This window comes from Ambystoma mexicanum, chromosome 11 (assembly GCF_040938575.1).
Source record: "Ambystoma mexicanum isolate Mex_15411 chromosome 11, UKY_AmexF1_1, whole genome shotgun sequence".
Classification (NCBI taxonomy): domain Eukaryota; kingdom Metazoa; phylum Chordata; class Amphibia; order Caudata; family Ambystomatidae; genus Ambystoma; species Ambystoma mexicanum.
The window spans coordinates 1,358,550,219-1,358,574,231 of record NC_090934.1 but is presented as its reverse complement, the minus strand read 5'-3'; the positions used below and the strand labels follow the sequence as shown (position 1 = coordinate 1,358,574,231).

Sequence of the window (24,013 nt, the reverse complement as noted above, 5' to 3'; positions counted from 1 at the left end):
CATTGAAACGATCCCACACAACTATCCCACACGATGCAGCCACATAACTGCTTTCAGATAGGAGCCGCAGGAGCTGTGCCGGGTATGTTTCAAGTAAAAGAAAACGTTGCTTATGGCAAACAGAAATCAGCAGGTTTTAAGATTGAGGTTGCAGGACAATCCCTCTCTTTAAACCAGGATTTCCCCACAGATTATCTGCTCTTTCACCATTAGCTAGAGTAATTGCTCTTCTTAATGATTCTTTCAGTCTGCTTAAACTACTCCTCTGCATGAGCTCAGATCACAGCGTAGACTAACATTGCTGTTGGTAGTTTAGGTGCACAGGTGGCTGGTACGGTTTGCTCCCATGTAAATGTGTGGGTCGGACTGTGCCATAAAATTGTCTCAGGCACCAATGAAAAAGTGGCCCATAGTTGTAAATGGCAATTCATTCCTTTTCTGACCCTGTTTGAATAGTACCCAAGAGTGAGTTTTTGTTTTATAAAATGGGATGCAAATTGTGCATTTTAAAGAATATTTACTCAGCAACACTGGTCAAAACTATTATCATCCTCTTTGGGCATCGCCCCTTCAGCTCCGCCCACAACCCAGCCTTTTTGGGACCCCCCCCCCCAATCAAATTGTTTCCATTTCCACCACTGGATAAGGGTGAAAATGGCGTACAATGGTTAATCCCCCTTACTAGTGTGAGAGGGGGTTTAGATTCTATTAAAGACAGGAGGTGAGTATTATGCAAAACAATCTTTACTACTGACACATAGCAGCAAAGAAAAAACATTTTATGAAACAAAAAAAACACAGTATTCCGTTAGAACCACAAAGAAGCAATCCCAATCCAAGATGGGGCGCAGGTCAAGCCCTCCCAGGGTCCAATCAGCAGGGACCCACTCCAATAAAAGTCCCTTTCTCTAGCAGCGACTCCTCTTCTGAGACTGCACTCTGATGCCATCCTTAGGAAAACATTAACCAGCACAGTCAAATGGATGACCAGCTCTGGGATCCTTACACGCCCAACCATCCGGGACCTGGCAATACCCCTTTACCTGGAACTCCTCAACTCGAAGCTGCAAATAAGAGAAAAAAGAACAGGGTCGTGGGTGGATGTCTGGGATAATAATCGTCTCCTGTCTTTCATAGAACCTAAACCCCCTCTCACGCTAGTAAGGGGGATTAACCCTTCTATGACATGACAGGAGGCTTCATATTATGCAAGTTCAAAGCCCTTGCATTACATCAATTGTAACCTTAACAATACTTTAATGATAAAATGTCTTCAATGTGAACCTCCTAAACCTGTCAGCTGCATTCAACATTTTTGTTGAACCTCCGTCCAGAGGATGCTATGACAACTCAAGTCCTCCCTTTGGCTGAGAAAGCCCCGTAGGAAGCAGGAAGTTAATAAACCCCCCAAACCCGCATAGTCAGGGAGGTGGGAGATATATGCTATAAGGTTACTCTAGGAAAGCAGCTCAGGAGGTACATGGAGATCAAAATACCTTCACATTTCAAGACATCTTAAAATCTTGAAAAAAAAAAAAAAACACAAATTATTGCATTTTTTAAATGTTGGATACCAAAAAAGAAAAAACAAGCATTTATTTTTTCTAGACCCGAACAAAAACTACCCCAATGAGGACAAAAACCTTCTGCCAATTCCAAAGGTCCAAACTGACACTCTTTAAATTGAAATGAGAGACGAACAAACATTGTCAACTTTGAGAAAACTATAGTATGACGCAATACGAGGCCCGCGAGCTACTCTTCTGAGCCAAGAGAATAACCTAGGACCCCACTAACCTCCTACGAATTTAAAACTTGTGCGTAGGGGTAATCTTAATGCAGATAGATCTAAGGGTCTATCATACCAAAAGGCCTTGCCCACTTACTCCCTTTGCACTAGCACGTGACCAGCCAAAATGGTAAGCCATGCCTCCCTTGAACCTTTCAACTAAACTAAAGAATTGCTCAATAAATCCAACGAGTAGCAACTTGTATAGGAGGAGCAGAAAAGGATTGGAGGTGACAAGCCAAACACCAGCTCACGAAGCAGACCTATACAGATAAAGAAACTTACTAAGCAGAGGCCACCTAGTAACTCCTAGTGACAACAGAGACCTGAAAAACAGCTAAAGAGCTAACAAGCGTCCAAGGCATACGAGAGAAACACCTCGGCAGGACCAGGACGTGAAGAAGACCCATCGGGTCCGTGACGAGCCGTGATCAGATAGGGCACGGGATACCTCCTGCTATCTCCTAGTAAGCAGCAAACCACCCCAGAGATGAGCAACAAGTAACCGCTAGTAAAAAATGTTATCAACTTCCTACACACCTGTCTCAGAACTCTGACCACCACGGAAACCCAAGGACAGAGACCCTGCCCAAACTCGGGAGAAAAAACGGACATCAAATTGGAAAATCTGTCCTGCAACTGCAAAGAGAGAGGAGAGAGTGAACTAGACAGATGAGACACTAGGTCAAAAGGGCTGCCTACAAGAGGAAGCTTTTCACAAGCCAGAATGTCAAAGCTCTTTGCTATATCCACCAGGACCTCCAAGGGTTCCCCCTCCGTTCCATCCTAGATCCCCTATTCCAAACTATAATTTGTAATGGATCCAAAAAAAATCCAAAACTTTCCGGGCAGACATATGCCTGAGGAACCATACGAGCTATAACCTGGCCCAGGGAACAATACCACTACTTGAGAGTATAACACCTTCTGGTGAAAGCGTTTTTCCCACCCCAGGCGCTGCAGAACACTGAATGGAAGGGAGCTGAAAAGACGGTCTGAATGGAGGCAGAAGCCTCTCCCCTCCCTTCTCTGACAAACTTGAGGGACAGCATTCCAACTTTATAAGAGGGAAAGACCCTTCTGGTCCTTGCTAGTGTACCCATTGCGAAGGCTGGATCCACAGTCATTAGAAAAAACTAGTACCAACCACAGGGACCCTATCAAAGCAGGAGAGTTAGGAGAATCTGGAAATTCTGCGCTAAAAGGAGCATGAAGTCCTGGAAAAAATAAAACAAAACCTCTTTCCCCGAGACAGGTAATCACTGGTACGCTACGTAGGGGAAGCACCACAGGCCGTCCAGAGACCTAACAGGATAGAGGCGGAAACAATGGTGAAGTGGAGCCCCAACCCGGGAACCGGAGAGAAAAAGAACCCCTGATGAAAAGGAAAACTGGAACTACCAGGAAAAATGTCCCTGAGTACTAAACAGATCCCCTAATTATGATGTAAGGCTAATGCCTTACATCATGACAAAACTGGCCAACGCCCAAATAATTGGGAATGTAAAACTCAATGACTGGATGAAACCCACTTGGGATTCGGAACCAGGAATCTTGGTGTTGAGGGGCAGGGGAAAAAACTATAGGTGGCTGGGATCTTGTTGAACAAGAGGGGAGGAGGAGGAGGAGACAATTGACAAGGAGCAATGAATTCCCATTGAAATGTCTGAAACATTTAAAAACCACCCATAGTCTGAGGAGGAAAAAAATCTCTGAGGGAAGAAACAAGTAAAACCTATAAATACACATATGTGGTAGTACCTGGAGCGGACCCCGCTCCTCCCACAAACTTGGCGGTACGTCCTTACCATTGAAAATCTGTCTGGGGGTAAAAGGCCACCTGGGATCCTCTAGAAGAGGAAGAATGACATGCCCCTCAGGAAGCATACTGCTGCGGGCGGGTAGGGACCTGGAAGGAACAGCGGGCTGCACTTCGCCCAGACTCATCGAAAATCCTGGGGGCAAAGCCTTTGTTGAAATTTGATCAGACCTTATCAAGAGCCGTTAAGGTATGCCCATATGCAGAGAGATCTTTAATGTACCTGTGTCCAACAGGTTACCTAGGGCCTTAGGCCCAGCTTCTTACTCTGCCATGTGCAGCAGATTACAGTCATTGTGCATAAGAATGCATTTGCGCCTTTCCCTGGAGATTCCAGCATTGGCGTTGCCGTGCAGGCATTTTGATCTCTGCACCCAACCTCTGAGTGCCTGGACATCCACTGGGGAATTGGTGAGAGCAGCGTCTTCCGCCAATTCAAATATTAGAGCCAAGGGTCTAAGGTAAAACTTATCCTGACAATACCAAGGACCCCGTCAACCCCTCTGTAAGAGTTTTCCCCTTCTGCGACAAAAAGGACAGTATGGAGCGATCGATGTCAGGGGTACACACTACATTATCTGCAATAACAGGTCTGAGGCATTGAGTGTAATTTGCTCCAATCCTCCTCAAGAAGCGGTCTCTGAACGCAATGATAAATAAAAGAAGAAACCGCCAATGAAGGATGCCAATCCGCAAACCTTGGATGTTAGATGAGAGAGGGGTCAAAATATGGAACCCTGCTACCATCCTGGGATAAACCCACAGGGATCCCCTTATTCATATGCTTCCTAGGCGGATAATCAGAAATATCTGAAGCATCTGCAAAGGAAAAAGGAGAGGGAGTGGCCTGAGCCGAAGTAATCGGTTGAGAGAGACCCCCCCCACAGTTCAGGCTCCTGGACCCTAACGGGGGAACTAGCAGGAGAGGGAGACCTATACCTAGGACTGAGTTGTCCTCTTAAAGTCCTAAACTTCCTTGAACACTCCTATTGACCAAAGGGGGGGAACCGGATTACAGCTCAGATGGGAATCAGCCACCCTAGAAATCAGCCTATCAAAAGCTGAGACTAGCGTTGGGTTCAAATTAAATAGGGCAGAGTCCACACAATCCTGAACCGCCCTAGTTAACGCTGGGAGGGCCGCTAGGGCACCCTCACCTGCACCCCCCAACCCAGCATCCTCCCCAGACCTTTCAGTTTTATAAGAAGATCTTACTTGGAAAGAAACATCAGCCAAAGGGAAACCATGGGAACCTTTGGATGTAAACATAATGCAACAATCCACCAAGCAAAAGGGAAATATCACTACCCCAACAAATGACGCGAAAAACACAACCAGGGAGCACCTGGAAGCGAACAGGCTGGGGAACCGTGAAAGAGAAAATAAAGAATGTGCATACACAAAACTGTCCTACAATAAGAACACGTGGGCTGCAGTGGGCTAAATAGCAAGCTGAGCAGGCAGTGAAACGCTTCACGAAATTATGAATTGTACCAGGCTGAGCCTGGAAACCAAGCAGAATCCCATGCATTAATAAAAATGCATTCTGCACCACAAAGGAAAAAAAGAGCTGTTATCTCTCCCCACACTCCTACGTACCAACTTAGAACCTGCATATAGATTAATAAAGAAAGAGGAAGATATGCTCACAGTCGCCGAGCAGGCGAGTACTTAAATCAACATAAAGACGCTCCACGAGTGCCACTCCGCCGAGCAGGTGCGAGCGAATGCTGGCAGAAGCGAAAGAATCAGCATAGAACGCTGACCGGATGCTGAGGCGGCACCTTGCGCCATATGAGACCAAGCACTATGGGAAGGTGGGAGAGAGGGAGGGGGAGGCGAACGAGAGGGAAAGGTCTGACTCGCCCGCAGGGCCAAAAGGGCGGAGTAGAGGGATCTGTTTACTCACACCTGATAGCAGCGTGGGTAGGACAAGAAGACCGCGGCTACATAAACGCTGACAAAGCGTATTAACACACGTGACCACTGAGGGGGAAAAGAAACACACTCAGCAGTTGGGTAACACAATGAACACAATCACATCAAAGAAACGAAAAATATCACATAATACAGCAAAGTACAAGCGTGACAATAAGTGTACTTAGCTCATGCGTCTGCAGCAAAGAAAGAGGAGTTGTTAGAGAAAGGGACTTTTATGGGGGTGGGTCCCTGCCGATTGGTTTCTGGGAGGGCTTGACCTGCACCCCATCTTGGATTGGGATTGCTTCCCTGTGGTTCTAATGGAATACTGTGCTTTTCCTTGTTTTTTCTTGTAAGGAATTTTGTTTCACAAAATTTTTCTTTGCTGCTGTGTCAGTAGTAAAGATTGTTTTGCATAATATCAAGCCTCCTGTCGTGTCATAGAATCCGACTTGCTGCTGGCAGCCAAATCTTCCCTGAAATTCCCTCAGCGTGTGCGGCATGGCAATAAACCACTTCTGTTTGGGGGTGGGGCAAGCCGAGGATGGGATATCAGCCAAGAAGACACACAAAGATCAGCTGTTGGTGCAACTAAAATTAAAATAGGAAAAACAAACCCATCAATGTTTTGGTCTCCTCTGTTCCCCTCCCTTGCCGCGCTCTGAAACACCTGTGTATGAGCGCGATATAAATAAAAATATCATTAAATATACCTGGCGCTACCCCGAGATGAATAAGCGCATTATAAATGCGCAATAAAAAATAAATACCTGCCTGTGCACGACGTGGAGCGCTCCTTCCCCCGTGATCCTCTTACTAAGCACGTAGACAACCCACGTGTAAACGTCATGACAACATAACAGAAATATGTCATACGCTGAAAAGACATTTCAGAAAGTATCTGCAAACTTTTAAACAAGCACACAATGCCATCAGGTCTCATAGGGACTTTAAATGTGTGATTGATAATGAAAGCAATAAAAGGTCTCCGTTTAGCCTTCTCTGCCACACATTGCAAAGGGGCAAATGAACAACCCCCCTCCCCAGGGAATGCCAAATCGCCCCCATGCAGGAGAAATAAATAACTGAACTTTTATACTGGAAATTCGTACCCAAATACGTCTGTCTGCATAAGACACATATCCCCATCTGCTGCACATAGCAAATCCTCCAACCCCCTCCAGGGGGGAGGATAACTAACTGTTCGCTGTACTGTTCACTGGTACAGTGGAAGTCCAATTGGGAAGCGAGGAACGCGCTGTGCCCAGCCCCACTCCATAAAACACATCTTCCCTGGGCAAATCGCACATCTGCATGAGAAAACCCCAAAACGAACTGAATCCTCCTGTACTTTAAGTAAATCTCTACCGAAGCACATTACAAACCCCCAAAATACACAGAAATACCCCCTCCCCAATATTGCCTCATCCCTGTGATGTACATTGCATATCCTCAAAATACACTGAAATAACGAAAAAAACAAAACTGAATCCGCCTGTACTTTAAGTAAATCTCACCCCTGATGGACATTACAACCCACCAAAATACACAGAAATAGCCCCTTCCCAATATTACCGCTCTGCATTAAAGTAACTATTCACAAGAGATAACTTTAAGACTTACCAGAAACCTACCAGAAACCAAATAACAATCATCTATACGAAACGTGCTTTGCAATGGAGGAATCGCTCACAAAGCCTTGCCTTCCAGCTCATGCAAAAAAGATGAGAACGGAACGTTCAAACCCACGTGATGCAGAGCAGCTCACGTGATGAAGTCGACGTTGAATCCCACGTGATGCAGAGCAGCCCACGTGATGAAGTGTAGGCGGGGCTTGCCACCACCCTTTACGAAACGCTCGTGTCCAGTTTCCAGGCAGCATCTAGTGAGTGTATGCGATCCAGCTCTTGAAGTGAATTTTATATGCATTTCTTTTTGCAGCCATTAACTTAGACGTTCTCACCTCTTCGTTATATTGTTAAAATGAGTGAACCCTTTTGCAACCTCTGGAAATGCACGTTGAAGCTGTATTCCTCCTTGTATTGTACTTATCACTTGTTGAAATTAAATATTGTAAGTACGTGATTTTCTAAACATCTGGTTTTGAAGTTACACGGGGCAGCCTGTTGTTGGTATTGTAGACACAGTAGCTGCTGCGAACCTCATTTATGGTACAGTTCAGGCTCTGCAATGCCCGCAGAAGCTGTAACTGCTGTGCAGCTGCTACACAGACCCTGCTCTTGGTGTAAGTGACTACATATATAATAATACCTGCGCAGCCTAATGCTCGCAGACGCAGTAACTGCTGTGCAGGTACTATGCAGACCCTGCTCTGGTGTAAGTGACTATATATACATATTTACCTGTGCCGGCTAATTCTCGCAGACGCAGTAACTGCTGTGCTGCTACTACACAGACCATGCTCTGGTGTAAGTGACTACATATATAATTGTACCTGCGCAGCCTAAGGCTCGCAGACACAGTAACTGCTGTGCAGCTACTATACAGACCCTGCTTTGGTGTAAGTGACTATATATACATATTTACCTGTGCCGGCTAATGCTCGCAGACGCAGTAACTGCTGTGCTGCTACTACACAGACCATGCTCTGGTGTAAGTGACTACATGTATAATACCTGCGCAGGCTAAGGCTCGCAGACACAGTAACTGCTGTGCAGCTGCTACACAGACCCTGCTCTGTTGTAAGTGACTACATATAAAATAATACCTGCGCAGGCTAATGCCCGCAGAGGCAGTAACTGCTGTGCAGCTACTACACAGACCCTGCTGTGGTGTAAGTGACTTCATATATAATTATGCCTGCGCAGGATAATGCCCGCAGAAGCTCTAACTGCTGTGCAGCTGCTACAGAGACCCTGCTCTTGGTGTAAGTGACTACATATATAATAATACCTGCACAGCCTAATGCTCGCAGACGCAGTAACTGCTGTGCAGGTACTATGCAGACCCTGCTCTGGTGTAAGTGACCATATATACATATAATACCTGTGCCGGCTAATTCTCGCAGACGCAGTAACTGCTGTGCTGCTACTACACAGAGCATGCTCTGGTGTAAGTGACTACATATATAATTGTACCTGCGCAGCCTAAGGCTCGCAGACACAGTAACTGCTGTGCAGCTACTATACAGACCCTGCTCTGGTGTAAGTGACTATATATACATATTTACCTGTGCCGGCTAATGCTCGCAGACGCAGTAACTGCTGTGCTGCTACTACACAGACCATGCTCTGGTGTAAGTGACTACATGTATAATACCTGCGCAGGCTAAGGCTCGCAGACACAGTAACTGCTGTGCAGCTGCTACACAGACCCTGCTCTGTTGTGACTACATATAAAATAATACCTGCGCAGGCTAATGCCTGCAGAGGCAGTAACTGCTGTGCAGCTACTACACAGACCCTGCTGTGGTGTAAGTGACTTCATATATAATTATGCCTGCGCAGGATAATGCCCGCAGAAGCTGTAACTGCTGTGCAGCTGCTACAGAGACCCTGCTCTTGGTGTAAGTGACTACATATATAATAATACCTGCGCAGCCTAATGCTCGCAGACGCAGTAACTGCTGTGCAGCTACTATGCAGACCCTGCTCTGGTGTAAGTGACTATATATACATATAATACCTGTGCCGGCTAATGCTCGCAGATGCAGTAACTGCTGTGCTGCTACTACACAGACCATGCTCTGGTGTAAGTGACTACATGTTTAATACCTGCTCAGGCTAAGGCTTGCAAACACAGTAACTGCTGTGCAGCTGCTACACAGACCGTGCTCTGTTGTAAGTGACTACATATATAATTGTACCTGCGCAGGATGGCAGTAACTGCTGTGCAGCTACTACACACACCCTGCTCTGGTGTATGTGACTGTCACAAAGTGTTTGTGTGGGGGTGATGGAGTTCTTTCTGTGAATTGTTTACCGATTCTTGTGGCGTAGTATATTTTTTCTTTTTTTTCCTTTGAGGACTGTTGCTTTGTACAGTTTGCATTGTCTTTGGTATTTTATTTATTCTTGTCTGGTGTATTGTTCTCTCCATTTTGTTTCCATTTTTCAGTTGTATTTTTGGCGTTTTTGCAGTTCTTCTGCGAACCATTTTGCTGCCAGTTTTTTTGGTGTTGTTTTGAATGTTTTAGCTGGTGCTAATTGGTCAATGGCCTTGATGATCCAATTGTTGAGTGTGCCTTCTGTTGTATCTATGTTTGTATCAGTGGGATCTCTTTCACCTAGGTCAGGGGTGCTCAACCGATTTTGACAGAGGGCCGAAAGTACCTTACATGATGGCTATAGTGGGCCGAAAAGTAAATGTAGGCGGGGCGTGGCAGGAGGCTTTTTCAACCCTCAATTTGTATTAAACACATGGAAAAAGAATGTTTTTCAGGATTTACAATTTTTATTTGTATTTCAAACTTACATTTTGTACTACACATTTTCCATTGTTGTATATAATTTAATTAAACAGACGATATACAATAACTAAATGGAAATAAATTATATTTGATTGACCCTTGTTGGTCAGTTAGTCTTGTCCTTAGGCTGGATTTATGTAGTTTCATTTGTGAAAAAACATACTCACAAATGTAAGTACTGCCAAACATAGATACCATCTTTAAAGCTTCCTGTGACAGATTGGAGAATTGAGCAGTGTCCAGAGACTGATAGAAGACTAATGAAGGCATCTCTCTGTGCTTATTTTTGAGGGCACTACAGCATTGAAGTTCAATCAGCTACAGGTGCAGTTCAGGTTGCACACTGTCAACATCAGCTGACAAAGGGTCTGCAAAAAGTTTAAAAGAGGCTCACTGGGATTTGAATTGTGAGAAACGATTCTCAAAAACATTTTGCAGTTTCTTCAGGACCTTCACATGCCGATACCATCCTACATACTTGTCATCGGGGAAAACCTCTGCACATTCGGGGTAGTGTACCAGCATCCCTTTCTCCAGTTGGGCTGTCAGAAGCCTTAACTTTATTTCAAAGGCACAAACTGCCTCAAACAGATCCGGTATTAGATTTTGGCTTCCTTGCAACTTTAAATTTTAATCATTGAAATGGCCTGTCAGGTCAGTCAGAAAAGCAAAGTCAGCTACCCAGTCAATATCTTGCATGACAGAAGTGTCCATTCCCTTTTCATCAAGGAATGCTTTTATTTTGTGCCGTAAAGCAAAGAATCGCTTCAGCACATTGCCACGACAAAGCCATCGCACATCGGTGTGATATAGGACATCACCATAATCCGCCTTTACATCTTCTAAAAACACCTGAAACAATCTGTGATTTAAAGAGCGTGCACGGACAAAATTAACCGTTTTCACAACAAAGTCCATCACTTCAGTGAATTTCAAATGTTTTGCACATTATGCCTCCTGGTGGATGATGCTGTGATAATTTTTTTAATGGACAGCCTTCTCGCCCAAGTGCCTTTTCAAGCAGCCAATAAAACCATTTTGCTCCCCAACCATGGCTCGCGCCCCATCAGTCGGCACGCCTATCAAAGCATCCCATGGCAAATTTAAATCATCAATGACTTTTTGAAAGGCATTAAAAATGTCAGCACCAGTAGTCCTGCCATGCAAAGATACCAGAGAAGCCAGTTCCTAAAATACTTTGTATTGATTATCGACCCCCCCCGAATGAAAATTAAGAGTTGGGCTGTGTCACTTGCATCTGTGCTCTCATCAAGGGCAGCTGAAAAGAACTTGACATCCTTACACCGCATTTTCAGTTGGCTGTAACAATTGTCAGCCATGTCTACAATACGCTGCTGGATACTCGTACGTGAAAGGGGAACATTTGTAAAAGCATTTTTTTTTCTTTACATACTGCCTCGCAAATCTCCATCAGGCAATCTTTAACGAAATCCCCATCTGTGAAAGGACGTGCTGACCTTGCAATAAACTGTGCAACCTTATAACTCGCAAAGGAGGCACATTCAGATTCTTTTTTTTTCTGGGCAAAAACACCATGTTGCTTAGTCAGCTGTGTTTTTAGCTCCCCAGCTTTCTTAATTCTTGCTTCCCCATGCAAATCCTTATATTGCGAATGTTTTGTTTCACAATGGCGGCGGATATTATATTCCTTGGGGACTGCTATGCGTTCGAGACAAATGAGACACGAGTACACATTAGGTTTTGACTCGATGGAAAAAAAAACTTCTCAGTCCACTCATCCTTAAATTGACGGTGGTCCTGGTCAATCTTTCTTTTTTTTTTTACTGCACTGAACATTGGCAGGGACATCTATGGATAAAAATACAAACTCCACTGTTATGCTCCCACTACGACGGTCCAGGTCTAGAGTATATACAAATTATATACTTTTTTGAGAAGCCTAGAAGCGACAAAAGAACAAGATCAGATAAAGAACATAGCCTTGCCAGCATACCTTTTCATGCACTTATTGATGGATACTTTCAGGAATAGCGGGCTGCATACCATATCAAACTGCTATGTTTTAGATTAAGGTGGTAAATGCAGGGATTGACTGGCCCTACTGCAGTAGCCATTTGAAACACAGCTTCTCCCCACACCCCAGCTTCAGATGTCCTATGTGGTTTGGGGGATCTTCACCTATATGTAGTTTGCCTACATTTCCCAGTCGGCCTCCCCACTGTGGGCATCTTTTTGTGAGTGCCCTGGTTGTGTACTCCTCTTCCCCTCACTCATATGCACCTCATCCCCTCTTTCCATCATTCCTCTGAAGTACAAATGTGTTATGAAGTTTCCAATTTACTATTTCAACCCATTCTTTCCAGATTTACTTTTGAGAGAACACCCCAAACCCTGCTTAGAGGGGTTGGGATTCCTCAAACAGTGTAATATGGGGCCACATTTGGCTCCCACTCCACCCCTGTTTGGGCACTCTTAGATGGAATTCTTAACTTTAGCTTGTGTCGCTTCTAGATAGTAATGTGAATGTTAGCATGCGTCACACTTAGATGGAATTCTTAACTTTAGATTGTGTCGCATCTAGATAGAAATGTGAATGTTAGCTTGTGCCAAACTTGGATGAAACTGTGAATGATGGTATGTGCAACACTTGATTGGAATCGTGATCACTAGCCTGCTTCACATTTAGACAGAATATTGAAAATTAGCAACGATGGAATAGTGAATGATAGCAAACATCAGACATAGACATAACTGCAAGGACAGCAATGCCAACTAACCAATCCACTAACAATTTCATCACTCTGCATACATTTCTGAAACTCTAACCAAACACAACCACAAGCCTAATTCTCAGCAATGCGCACTAACTTCACTACACTGCAACAACAAAACAAACACCCCATAGACTTGCACAACAGCACACGACAACTACCGACCGTAAAACACCCCAAGCCCAGCCGACGGACCCACCGGGCTGAGGCTGCCATCAGCACATCACTGCTCTCTTGCACTTTTCCAGTTTATTCCCACTAATTCACCCCCCCCCCCTTCTTTCAGAGCCGCCAGAGCGCCAGGGGACCACTCCGGTGGTGATAATGCGCGGTACAAATATCCTTTAACATTAACACCTGGATGTGGGTCTGTATCTCAACGACAATATGAAATTGGAATGGCAATTTCCAATGGGCAGTTTTGTAACATGCATGAGAATATGTGCTAGACCAGGGCACTGGAAAACCGATATGTCAGTGTTGGCAAACTTGCATGCCCCATTTTCAAGGGCAATCCGCAACTGGCATAACAGTGTTGAAACTGCCAGGGCAAAATTCAAGGGCAAAGTGAAACTGTCATGGCAATTTTCTAGGCAGAATTTGCCAACCTGGCTGAGCATATTCTTCTCGGGGGCGATGTAGAAATGGGCAGGGCAGTTATCTGTAGGTTATATAGAAACTGGCAAGGCAATGTTGACATTGTAATGTCGAAGTGGAATCTAACAGGCTGGCACATGGAGCTACAATTGAGCAGATTTGCATGCACCACTGGGTATTTGAGAATCACATTTTAAATGCTGTCATGTTGACCCAACACATTATTAAAAACACTCTGGGACATTTGAATAGGCATTTGATATAATGGCAGCACAATGGCATATAACAGCAATTTAGTTAATTTCCTTGGGCATACATGTCTATGGACTATTAGCAAGCACATGGGCAAGGTGATGAGCTATAGCTCCTGTCACAGTATTTCAAACAGATGTACTTTTTTCTTCCACACCATGTCGCATTCACATTTTCTCTATTGGGCAGTTGCACACTATATCATAGCCCACTTCTTCAGCGATGCCGAACACATTTTTGCTGTGCATGACGTTTTTCAAAGTTTTCAGTAGGCACAAACATGAGTTGCTGTTTTGGAGAAAGGCCCTGGTTTACAGCTTGGAACTTGTCCATGGTTATCGTATATGTTCCTCTTCAGAGCTGTTTGTCACATGTTGGGCTCTTTGCCTAAATTCCTTAGAAAATTGTGCTCTAACCTGCAGTAACCTGCAGCATTTGGTCATACCTTATTCAAATTATTCATGGGGAAGACATTCCCATATCCTCTTGGGGCAGGTCAGGTGACCCTAAAAACCCACTATACTATCAGGGACTTGGTTCTAATATCAAATGAGACCTTCACGAATATCCAAAGACTCAGTTCCATCTAAACCACTTTTTCCTTCTGGTTAGAAATGTGGCAAGGACACATGGAGAAGGGACAGGGCTTACAAACACTTGTAAGCCCCCATGTCCCTCCTTGTCACTCCATTCCCCACTAAGCCAGGTAAGAATGGTTAGGTAGAGTGATCAATCCTTGGAGGGGGTGGGCTATTTAATAGATACGTTGGGATGGGTTAAGTGTGGGTTGTAGTTGGGTGGGGACAGGGGGTGGAGGGTGAAGTCTGAGAGACCAGAGGAGGAGAGTGCTGAAGGATTGTGGGCGTTATTGGAGAGGGGGGGTATGTGAAGTGTTTGTGTGTGGGATTGAGGAGTGAGTGTAGTAGGAGTGAGTAGGAGGTATTAGCAGTTGTAGCGGGAGGAAGTGGTAGTAGTGGTGGGGTAGTGGAGGGAGTGAGAGTGGAAGTGAGAGGTGGTGGTGGTGGTGGTGGTGGTGGTAGTAGTAGTGGTGGTAGTCGAGGTTGGTAGTAAGAGTAGAGAAGGAGGAGAAGCGGTAGTAGAGAAGTGGTACTAGCAGTAGATGGGAGTGGTAGTAGTAAGAAGTGGTGGAGTACGGGCAGTAGAGGAAAGGGGAAAGAGTAGTGGGAAGGATGAAGGAGAAAATAACAGCAAAAGGAGAAGTAGACCCAAACCCCCACCCTTCAAATCAGCACACACTCTCAAACCCCCACCCCCCCATCTCAACACACAAACTGTGAAACATGCACCCATACAGACCCAAACCCCCACCCCCCAACTCAACACACAAACTCTGAAACATGCACCAATACAGACCCAAACCCCCACACCCAACTCAGCACACACTCTCAAACATGCACCCATACAGACCGAAACCCCCCATACCCCCCAACTCAGCATACAAACTCTCAAACATGCACCCATACAGACCCAAACCCCCCACCCCCCAACTCGGCACACACTCTCAAACATGCACCCATAGAGACACAAACCCCCCAACTCAGCACACAAACTCTCAAACATGCACCCATACAGACCCAAACCCCCACCCCCCAACTCAGCATACAAACTCTCAAACATGCACCCATACAGACCCGAACCTCCCACCCGCAACTCAGCACACACACTCTCAAGCATGCACCTATACAGACCCGAACCCCCCAACCCCCAAATTAGCACACTCTCAAACATGCACCCATGCAGACCCGAACCCCCACCCCTCAACTCACCATACAAACTAGCAAGCATGCACCCATATAGACCCTGCATCTCAACATACACCACACTTACACTCCAAAACAAACATTCATGCACACCCGACACCCCCCACCCCTGCATCTCAACATGCACAACACAAACATACAAAAACAAATATTCATGCACACCCGACAACCCCTCCACCCCCGCATCTCAACATACACAGCACAAACATACAAAAACAAACATTCATGCACACCCGACACCCCCCCACCCCGCATCTCAACAGCACAAGACAAACATACAGAAACAAACATTCATGTACACCCGACACCCCCGCATCTCAAACACAGCACAAACATACAAAAACAAACATTCATGCACACCCGACATGACCCCCACCCCTGCATCTCAACAAACACATACAGAAACAAACATTCATGTACACCCGACACCCCCCACCCCTGCGTCGCAACAAACACACAAAACATACAGAAACAAACATTCATGCATACACGACCCCCCCCGGCCCCCGCATCTCAAACACAGCACAAACATACAGCAGAACAGACCCGACACACAAACAAACAGACCACTTACCGGACGTGCTGGAAGGCAGGTGCTGGAACGCTGGCGAGGTAACTGGAGTGGTACTACGGCTGGCGTGGCAAGGCTGAAATGCCTTTAGGCATCAAGCCTTATTGACCACGCCAGCCGTAGTGCTGGCACTCCATTGGTGCAGCACACACGCACTACGTGGCTCGTAGGAGCTACGTGGTGCGTGTGTGCTGAGCCAATCAATGAGGGCCAGTGTTTTGTCCTGCCAGGAAGACAACAAAGACTTTCCTAATGGAGGGTGGCCGATGCTGCTTGTGGGCCGAACTCCATTAGGAAAGTCTTTGTGCCTCGCGGGCGGTGTCCTGGTTGGTTCTGTATTTGTGGAGCTTGTTGGCTGTTGGTTCGTTGTTGCTGTGCTGTTTTTGTTTACCACATTTTCGTATGTGGACAGGTAGCGAGCATTGTATTCTGTCTTTGCTCTGTTATGTGTATGTCTCATTGGGCCATCTCAGATGTTTGCCTAGTTTTTTGGGGTTGTGGGATCATGCTTGTCCGTGCCTTCCCGAGTGGTTTGGGATTTCTTATTATTTCTGTTGTCCTTTCTGGCTTCTTTGTCTTTCTTGAAGCGAGGCATGATGTGTGGGTTGTGTTCCTTAGTGGGCGTCCTCTTTCGATTGGTGTTTTTCATGGTCTTTTGGCTTTAGTCTTTGCTGTTTGTGGTTTGTTGTTGCTTGTATTTGAGGTTGTGGGTAGTTCAGACCTCAGTTGATGGGACTTTGTGGTTCCGTTTGTTTATTGCTTCTTTCTTTTTGGGATCCTTTTTCTTTTTTCCTGGATGTACTTTTCGTTATGGTTGTTGATTATTTGATTTTGCGCAAAGCAACCATGAATACTGTGTGAAGGAGTGCATGTGAATACTGGCATATATTGGTGCAGTCATGTTAGGGAGAATTCTCATTTCTGTGGTAATTCCCTTCTTCCCTTCAACCTTAGAGACCCCCAGCTCTTTTGCTGGACTGTAGGACTTTTTCAGTTTAACCCAGGAGTCAGTGAGACCCTTTTCCCACTGCCTCATGTGTTTTGACCTTTGGAATATGTGTTTTCACTGTTTTGGGAGTCTGACAAACTCCATATGCATCTAATTTTTGTATGATGATACACATCACTTTCAGTGCAGTGTCACTGAGAAATCCTTTAGATTTCTCATAAGGTTTAAAATACCCTTTCTTGTGTGAACTACTGTTCCCAAGAATAGTAAAGTGAAATTGACTTTACTTACCTTTTCTCTTTGTTGGTCCAGCACACACTATCTTATGTGGAGTTCTGGGGTGTTACCTAGTAGCCCCTTATCCTACATTCTCATGTAACATTTGTATGTTGCCCTCCCTACTTCTAAATGGCGAGTGGCAGTAGTTTAATTTTTCCTACCATTGTACTTTTCTACCGCAGGCTGAACCCTCAGGTGCACTATAGCACCCAGTGGTGACCATTTTATCAAAACGGCCCCAGTCTTCTTTTTTTGCCATTTTCTGTTTGTGAGGTCTTTCTTCGGTTTTACTCTGTGCATCGAACAGGATGGAGCCCTTTGTTTGTCTTGCTTTTGGCACACTTCAGCCATGAAGCCCGCCTCTGGCTCCAGTGTGTCTGGAAGGAGAGGATGTGAGGGAGGGTCCCGAAACTCACCTGTGCTTTGTCTCTAGGAATGCCTGAATGAAACCAGTCCTGAAGGGCTGGCAGGCTGTCTTTTCAGGACAGCCACCCTGATGTGATTGACAGCCTAGGCTGTGCATGAATGGGAGAAACCTTCTTAAAAGGTGAGGGTTTTGGGACTAGAGGCAGAGTCGACCACTGAGAGAAACACCCGACGAAGAAACCGTGAACAAAGCTTGCTGCATCCTCCTGGACCTTTGAACTGCCTGGTGAAGCCCTGCTGCTGTGCTGAAACTCCCTTTTCAGACAGAGAAGCTCCGGAATGGACGACTTCTCCCCTTGGGTTAGTCGGACCAACTAACCCAGAGACGAACTCCACTGGACCATCTTCCGTGTCTGGCTGTATTTCTTCATTGCTGCAAGAACCGAGTGCCAGAGGTCGAGTAATCCATAGTCGAGTGAAACGTCTGAAATCCGGATAGAAGCTCCAGGAGTCTCCTAAGGACCCTCCAGAAGCAGGACGACCAGAGCTAGAGTCCCCTGACCAGACCCAAGGAGTGAAGGAAGCCCAACCAGTACAAGAGATCCGCAACAGTGCTGTTTACTAAGTGCTGAAACCGCAAAGTGCCGCTGAACCAAAAAGAGCCCGTAGCTGCCAACGACCTCCGAAGTACCGCCGCAGGAGCCCTACAGATGTCCTCCCTCTTGTCCCCACAACTGAGGCTCAGGAACACGGGATCTGCAACGCTGTGGCACGACAGAAGCCAGCTGGACCACTCTTCTTCAAACCAGAGGTACTGTTTAGACTTAGGGTACTTGCCTCACTGTCTTGTAGCCTTGCTTTTCACAGTTGGGAATTGCAGTGGCTTACTTTTAGAGTTGATTCCAACTCTGTTTTCACAGCTTGTGACCCTACAAGTGATTGTCTAACAAACTCTCTAACTTTTTGCAAGACTTTTGATTCTAAGAAGTGCCTCAGCTCCATAGACTGTTTCAAAATGACTTTGGCTGTCCTGGCTCCCTGCAGACTCTTCTAGCCCACTGACTTTGATGGGGTTTGTCCCTCATAGGTGGTAAATAGTTTTAGACTGTTACTGCTGGGAAAGGCTTGTCTGGATTCATTGGAAGATTTAGTTGTCCTCACATATACTGAGAACCTGTTTAAACTTTTCCCTTCCTTAAACCTTTCCTTTCTGCAACCTCAGAATCTGAAAAGTATAAATAGTGTGATATATAAATGCCATTACTGTCCTTCTAATTGAAGTCACCCCAAGGTGTAGCAATTGTGTAAGAAGCATATCTAAAGATTATCCACTAACTTGCTCTGATTCTGAAAAGTAATTCAAAAGTATATTTATATTGTTACATGAATTGCATTTCTAAAGAACGCTTATTTAAAAATTGATGTTAGTTAAATAACTATTTATAAATGAAACTTTGAGTGTAGGTTTTACTTGGCTACTTATATTTATAGATTTCATTTGTACAGCTCTGCTCAGTCTGTTGTATACTAATTGACCTTTTCACAATTGACGTCGGGAGAATTGACCTCGGGAGAATTGACCTAATTTTGAAGGTCAATTAGGACATATATGCGGGGGGAACCCCCCCGCAACATCCCACCCAAACCAAAAAAAACCCACAATCACCCACCCAATCCCTTTATGTTATTTATAATACAAAACTAACCCAATACATATATAACTAAAATAATATAAAGGTCAATTGTACAGAAGGTCAATTAGGACCACTATAATTAGGTCAAATGTGCAAAAGGTCAATTGTAAAAGGTCAATTTGGGTAATACCGCTCAGTCACACTGCCAACCTGTGTAGTTCAGACCTATACCAAAAGGTGGGCTTACCTAATACCAAGCAGATAAGTGTTGTGTAGTCTCACACAGTGGGACTACACCAATTCTTACCTAACAAGTCAGCATGGAAATGTATTCATTGTGAGGGTGCTGGGTTCGTGCTTTTGACTGGGATGGCAAAGGATTCTCACCCAGGGGGTGCATGCTATGTTTAGGCCTCTTTCTTCCACTTTGGCCCAACTTAATCTCAGGCTTTACCCATGCCACATTGGGGATTGTGAGGGTGATGGGTGCCTGATTTTGACTGGGATGGCAAAGGATTCTCATGGGTGCATGCTATGTTTAGGCCTCTGGCTTCCACTTTGGCCCAACATAGTCTCAAGCTTTACCCTTGCCACAGTGCGGGATCATTCAGCATAAGTTCAACTAAGCAAAAGCAGAATGACAATCTGTATTGGTCCGCATATCGTCCTACAAGCTCTGATGTTCTGAAGTAATCGGTAAGTCATCCCCAAATCATCAAGAACAAACATATTTCATGGGAATGCTCTTGAAGTGATCAGCAGGTCATCCTAAAAGCAGCAGGAACAAAGAGTTTTCTTAAATGGGGATGATGTTAGCATATTCATTAAGTCATCCTAAGCTCATACCCAAATCATCACCCACCATTCTGAGATATTTGTTGATGACTTTAACAGCGTGATGATGTCTGATGATGTGGGAATGACTTCTAGTGTAGTTCGATGATCATCAGATGACCGGGGGATGGTCTCTAAAGTCATCCTTTTAGACCAGGGTTGTATTTTTCTTTTAATTTTTCATGGAAAAACTACAAGTCCTAGAATTCAAAGCAAAAAGAGGGCTGGTTGGCCTTCACACGTATGGCAGCAGGAAACTTGAGAGCTATGCAAATAGCAAAATACATGCAAGAGCACTAACAACCAAACAGGAGTCAATGCAAACATGTCTACCCTTAATTGTTGCCAATTGGAGGACGCACCTGCAGTGTTTAATAATTCAAAGTGACAGAACAATACAGCACATTATTATATGTATTATAATATTGCCATAACAAAGCAGAGTACATATTGCCAAAGCTGTCACATATTTGATCAATATTTATTATTTATTTATTGTTTGCTTGTCAGGCTCTTATACAGCAAGTAAAATATTGTTTCAAAGCGTCCACAGGGCGAAGGGAGGGAACAAGGGAGTGAAACACATTACAAACACAATATTTAAGAGCAGGGGGAGTAAAGAAGGAAATGGGACCAGCCTACTATGCCTTGTGAGTATTCAAAACGTGCGAGTGCATCAAGGAAGAGGGCATGGGGGTAAGTGCTGGAGAGTCTGAGGTCATGGGTGAGCCACAGATGAAGTGATATGATTGTTGAGTGCTACATGGCCTTGACCCGTGTTGGGTCTAAGTGCGAACCTCCAGGGCGGAGGGTGTGCCAATGCAAGCTCTGAGGCTAGACAGGAGCTAGGTCTATTGGGTGTGGGAGGTAAGGGGCCCCGAGGATGCATAAGGGACCCGGACACCAATCACAGCAAATGTGAGATTAGCAGAGGGTATCGACTGGCATAGTTTGCCAATATGTTTGGTTAATGTCTCAATGTATGTTTACTGCCAAGCTCTTCCGTGATGAATTAAGGTTTTTAGGTGCCTCATGTCGTTTTGCTGCTTTGTTTTCACGCGACAGAATTGGCATTTTCTGTTAATCCTTTAGTTTTATGAAGTTTAAGATCTTTTTATCAGGGTCTCGAAAATAGCACCTTCTAGTATCTTCGATTTTAATGCAATGAAGGGGAAAGCGTATTTTATCATTGACAAGTTCCATGTTGTTGCACTGGTTACATGTCTGGTTCCTGTTTTAGTTGCTAGTTGTGGTTGCTTGCCCTGTAGCTTCTCATTGTTTGTCTGTATTTGATATTCCTGTTAGTAGGTATTCTGCAAGGTCGTATCCTCTCTTTAGTAGTCGCGTTTCCGCTTGCTCCGTGGTTTTATCTATTTCTGCCAGTGAGTTTTATACAGTGTTCTTTAGGCTGGGGTTGTAGGTGTTTTCTGAGTTTGTGACCACATTGGCCTGTTGAATGTCTGCATCGTTATTTGCTTGTGATATGATCTAGTGACTCTTTGAGATGTTTCCAGAACTTTATGAATGTAATGTTGTGTCTGGCAGTAGGGACAGGTGCACAACAACATTGAGCAAAATGGTTCAATGGTCCTGCTTGCGAGGTCAAGAACCTTGGTGTCATCTTTGACTCCACACTCTCCTTCTCTTCATACATCTCTGAAAAAATCAAACTTCTTACTACACCTCCTCAGAGGTACTGTGCCTTTCCTCTCCTTCCCTCAGAAGCTTATTGTCTCCCAAGCTCTTGTTCTCTCTAGGTTGGACTACTGTAACAGCCTCTTTCTAAATCTTCCTGCCTCCAATCTCCACCCTCTTCAACTAATCCAGAACAGGACTGCAAGACTTGTCCTTGGCCTCAAGCCCTGGGATCGTATCTCTCCAGCTCCGAATTCCCTTAATTGACTCCGCTTGGATGCAAGGATTACATTTTAAAGCCTCTGCATTGTCCACAAGGCTTTCTGGGGCCTGTGTCCAAGATACCTTCAACTATCCCTACTTAAATACCTCCACTCTCGAGCCCTACGCACCTCTACCTCGAACTCCATCAGTTTTTTTCTCTCTCTGCACCGTTCACCTGACCATCCTCTGTCCTTCGGGCACAGGTACCTATTCATCCTGCCACCCTCCTGCACTGCCTCCTGGCCACCCCCTGCACTGGGGTCTGTATCTGTATCCATACACCCCCATCCACTTCTCTTCTGCACTTATCAGATATACCCTATCTGCTTAACCTAGCACTTGCCACTTGCTGGCTGCACTAGCACCTTTAAATTATTTATTTTTTATTTATTTTTCAGTTCTCTCCTCTGGTCCGCAATTTCCACTTTTCCTTTCATGCACTTTACACCCTTTTCCCCCTTCCCATGCACTTGCGCGTTCTCAATGTCACTGGGCCTAGTAAGATTGTTGGTTTTGTTCTCCCCTGTTCCCCTCCGTTTGTCGGGTCGCGCTCTGAAAAACTTGTGTACGAGCGCGATATAAATTTCATTTCAAAATCGGGCTTTACCTCACCCCCTTTCCAACACCAAAGTTCTCGGTCAATTTGATTTGAACTTGCTCACCTACAGAGAGCGCCATCTGCAGGACAGGACGCAGATGATACACGGTGCCTCGGGCTGTTAACAAAGACCCAGCATTTGTTTATGTAAAGCATTTAATCGCTGTGAACTGCGCCATTCATGTACATTCAATTTTAGGGGCTATTAAAATGGTGATGGAATTTAGCCAGGGTTCAAGTCCTAAAAATTAAAGTGAGGGGACTCATCAACAAATGCAATGGGATGTGACGTCGCCAGAAATGTGCATATCAAGGCGAAATATGCACATTTTCTTAAATTGGCTTTGCATAACCACCCAAATTGAACAGGACGAATGGCGTTTGCCTTCCATAAAATCAACACAAACACAAAACCAAGACAGGATATTTTGGTCTAATAGTGTTTTTGAAAACGTTAAAAAGGTGTGCATGTTTTAAACTTCAAGAACCAATACAAATGTTTTCCCTGGGACTTGCAGTACCGGAATGGGATATTTCACCTTTAGTTTATTTTTCATCAGGTTATATAGTGCAGTGGTGAAGTGTCCAGCCTACAAACCTGATGACTGCAGTTTCATCCCTGAGGGTGGCTTGAATTCATAAATTCAAAGAGGACATCCAATGTTTCTCTTTTAGCTAGGGGGGACTGAGTCCCCCCTCTGAATTTATTTATTTATTAAAATTTGTAGAGCGCACTACAGCCCATAGGCATCGAGGCGCTATGACAGAGCTTAAGAAGGCTTGATTAAGGGTTACAAGGAAGCTGGCCAGGAGTGTTTGTTACAGTTCAAAGAAAGTGTTTGCAGAGTAATACAGAATACATGCAGGTGCAAATTGTCATAGAATCCAGGTTAAAGCAGTCTGACAAAGAGGTTAGTTTTGATGGCTTTGCGAAAGGCTGAGTGGGATTCAATGATCCTGATGTGGGGCAGTAGGGAGTTCCGGAATAGGGGGGCAACAGCAGGGAAGCTGGAGCCGCCTGCCCGGACCTTACGGGTTCTGGGAACCAATAGGAGGTTACAGTAAGGGGATCTAGAAGGTCTAAGGGAGGCGGGTTTGGTGATTCTGCATGACAAGTAGGGGGGGCAAGGTCCTGAAGGCACTTTTGAGTCAAAGCCGGGGCTTTGAATGTGATCCTCTCCTTGACTGGGAGCAAGTGGACCTGTCTTCTTAAGTACCGAGATGTGTTCTATACGCGTGAGGCCGGTGGCGGCTCTGAGCGCGTTATTTTGAACGATTTGGAGTTTGGCGACATTCTTGGCAGAGGTGCCGATGAGTAGTGCATTGTAGTAGTCAAGCCTGGAGCCAATTATGGCCCTGGCGATGGTGAGGCAGTTCTGTTGAGACAGGAAGGGTCTGACTGCGTTGATGAGTTTAGAATGATAGGCAGATGAGGAGGCTGTGGCGTTTACCTGCCTCTCCATAATTAGGTCTGGTTCGAGGTAAACCCCTAGTGTTTTGATGGAAGGTGACACAGTGATGGGGATGTTGTCAATGGAGAAGG

General features: G+C 45.1%; 1 protein-coding gene and 1 long non-coding RNA gene across 5 annotated transcripts in view; one reads left to right on the top strand and one right to left on the bottom strand.

The window, feature by feature from the left end:
* Window positions 1-728: 728 nt before the first annotated feature.
* LOC138504432 (uncharacterized) lies at window positions 729-7,332 on the bottom strand. The gene is made up of 2 exons (XR_011279840.1): window positions 7,152-7,332; window positions 729-1,064 (listed from the first exon to the last, which is right to left on the bottom strand). It is a non-coding gene; the product is annotated as an uncharacterized lncRNA (long non-coding RNA).
* Window positions 7,328-24,013, top strand: part of FAN1 (FANCD2 and FANCI associated nuclease 1) — a 169,252-nt gene continuing 152,566 nt past the window's right edge. For 3 of the 4 annotated variants that reach the window (XM_069624918.1, XM_069624919.1, XM_069624916.1), the window contains exon 1: window positions 7,328-7,413. The gene's annotated coding sequence lies outside the window, so the exon portion shown is untranslated. Of the gene's footprint in view, window positions 7,418-24,013 lie in introns of all 4 variants that reach the window. The other variant, XM_069624917.1, reaches the window with a different exon arrangement.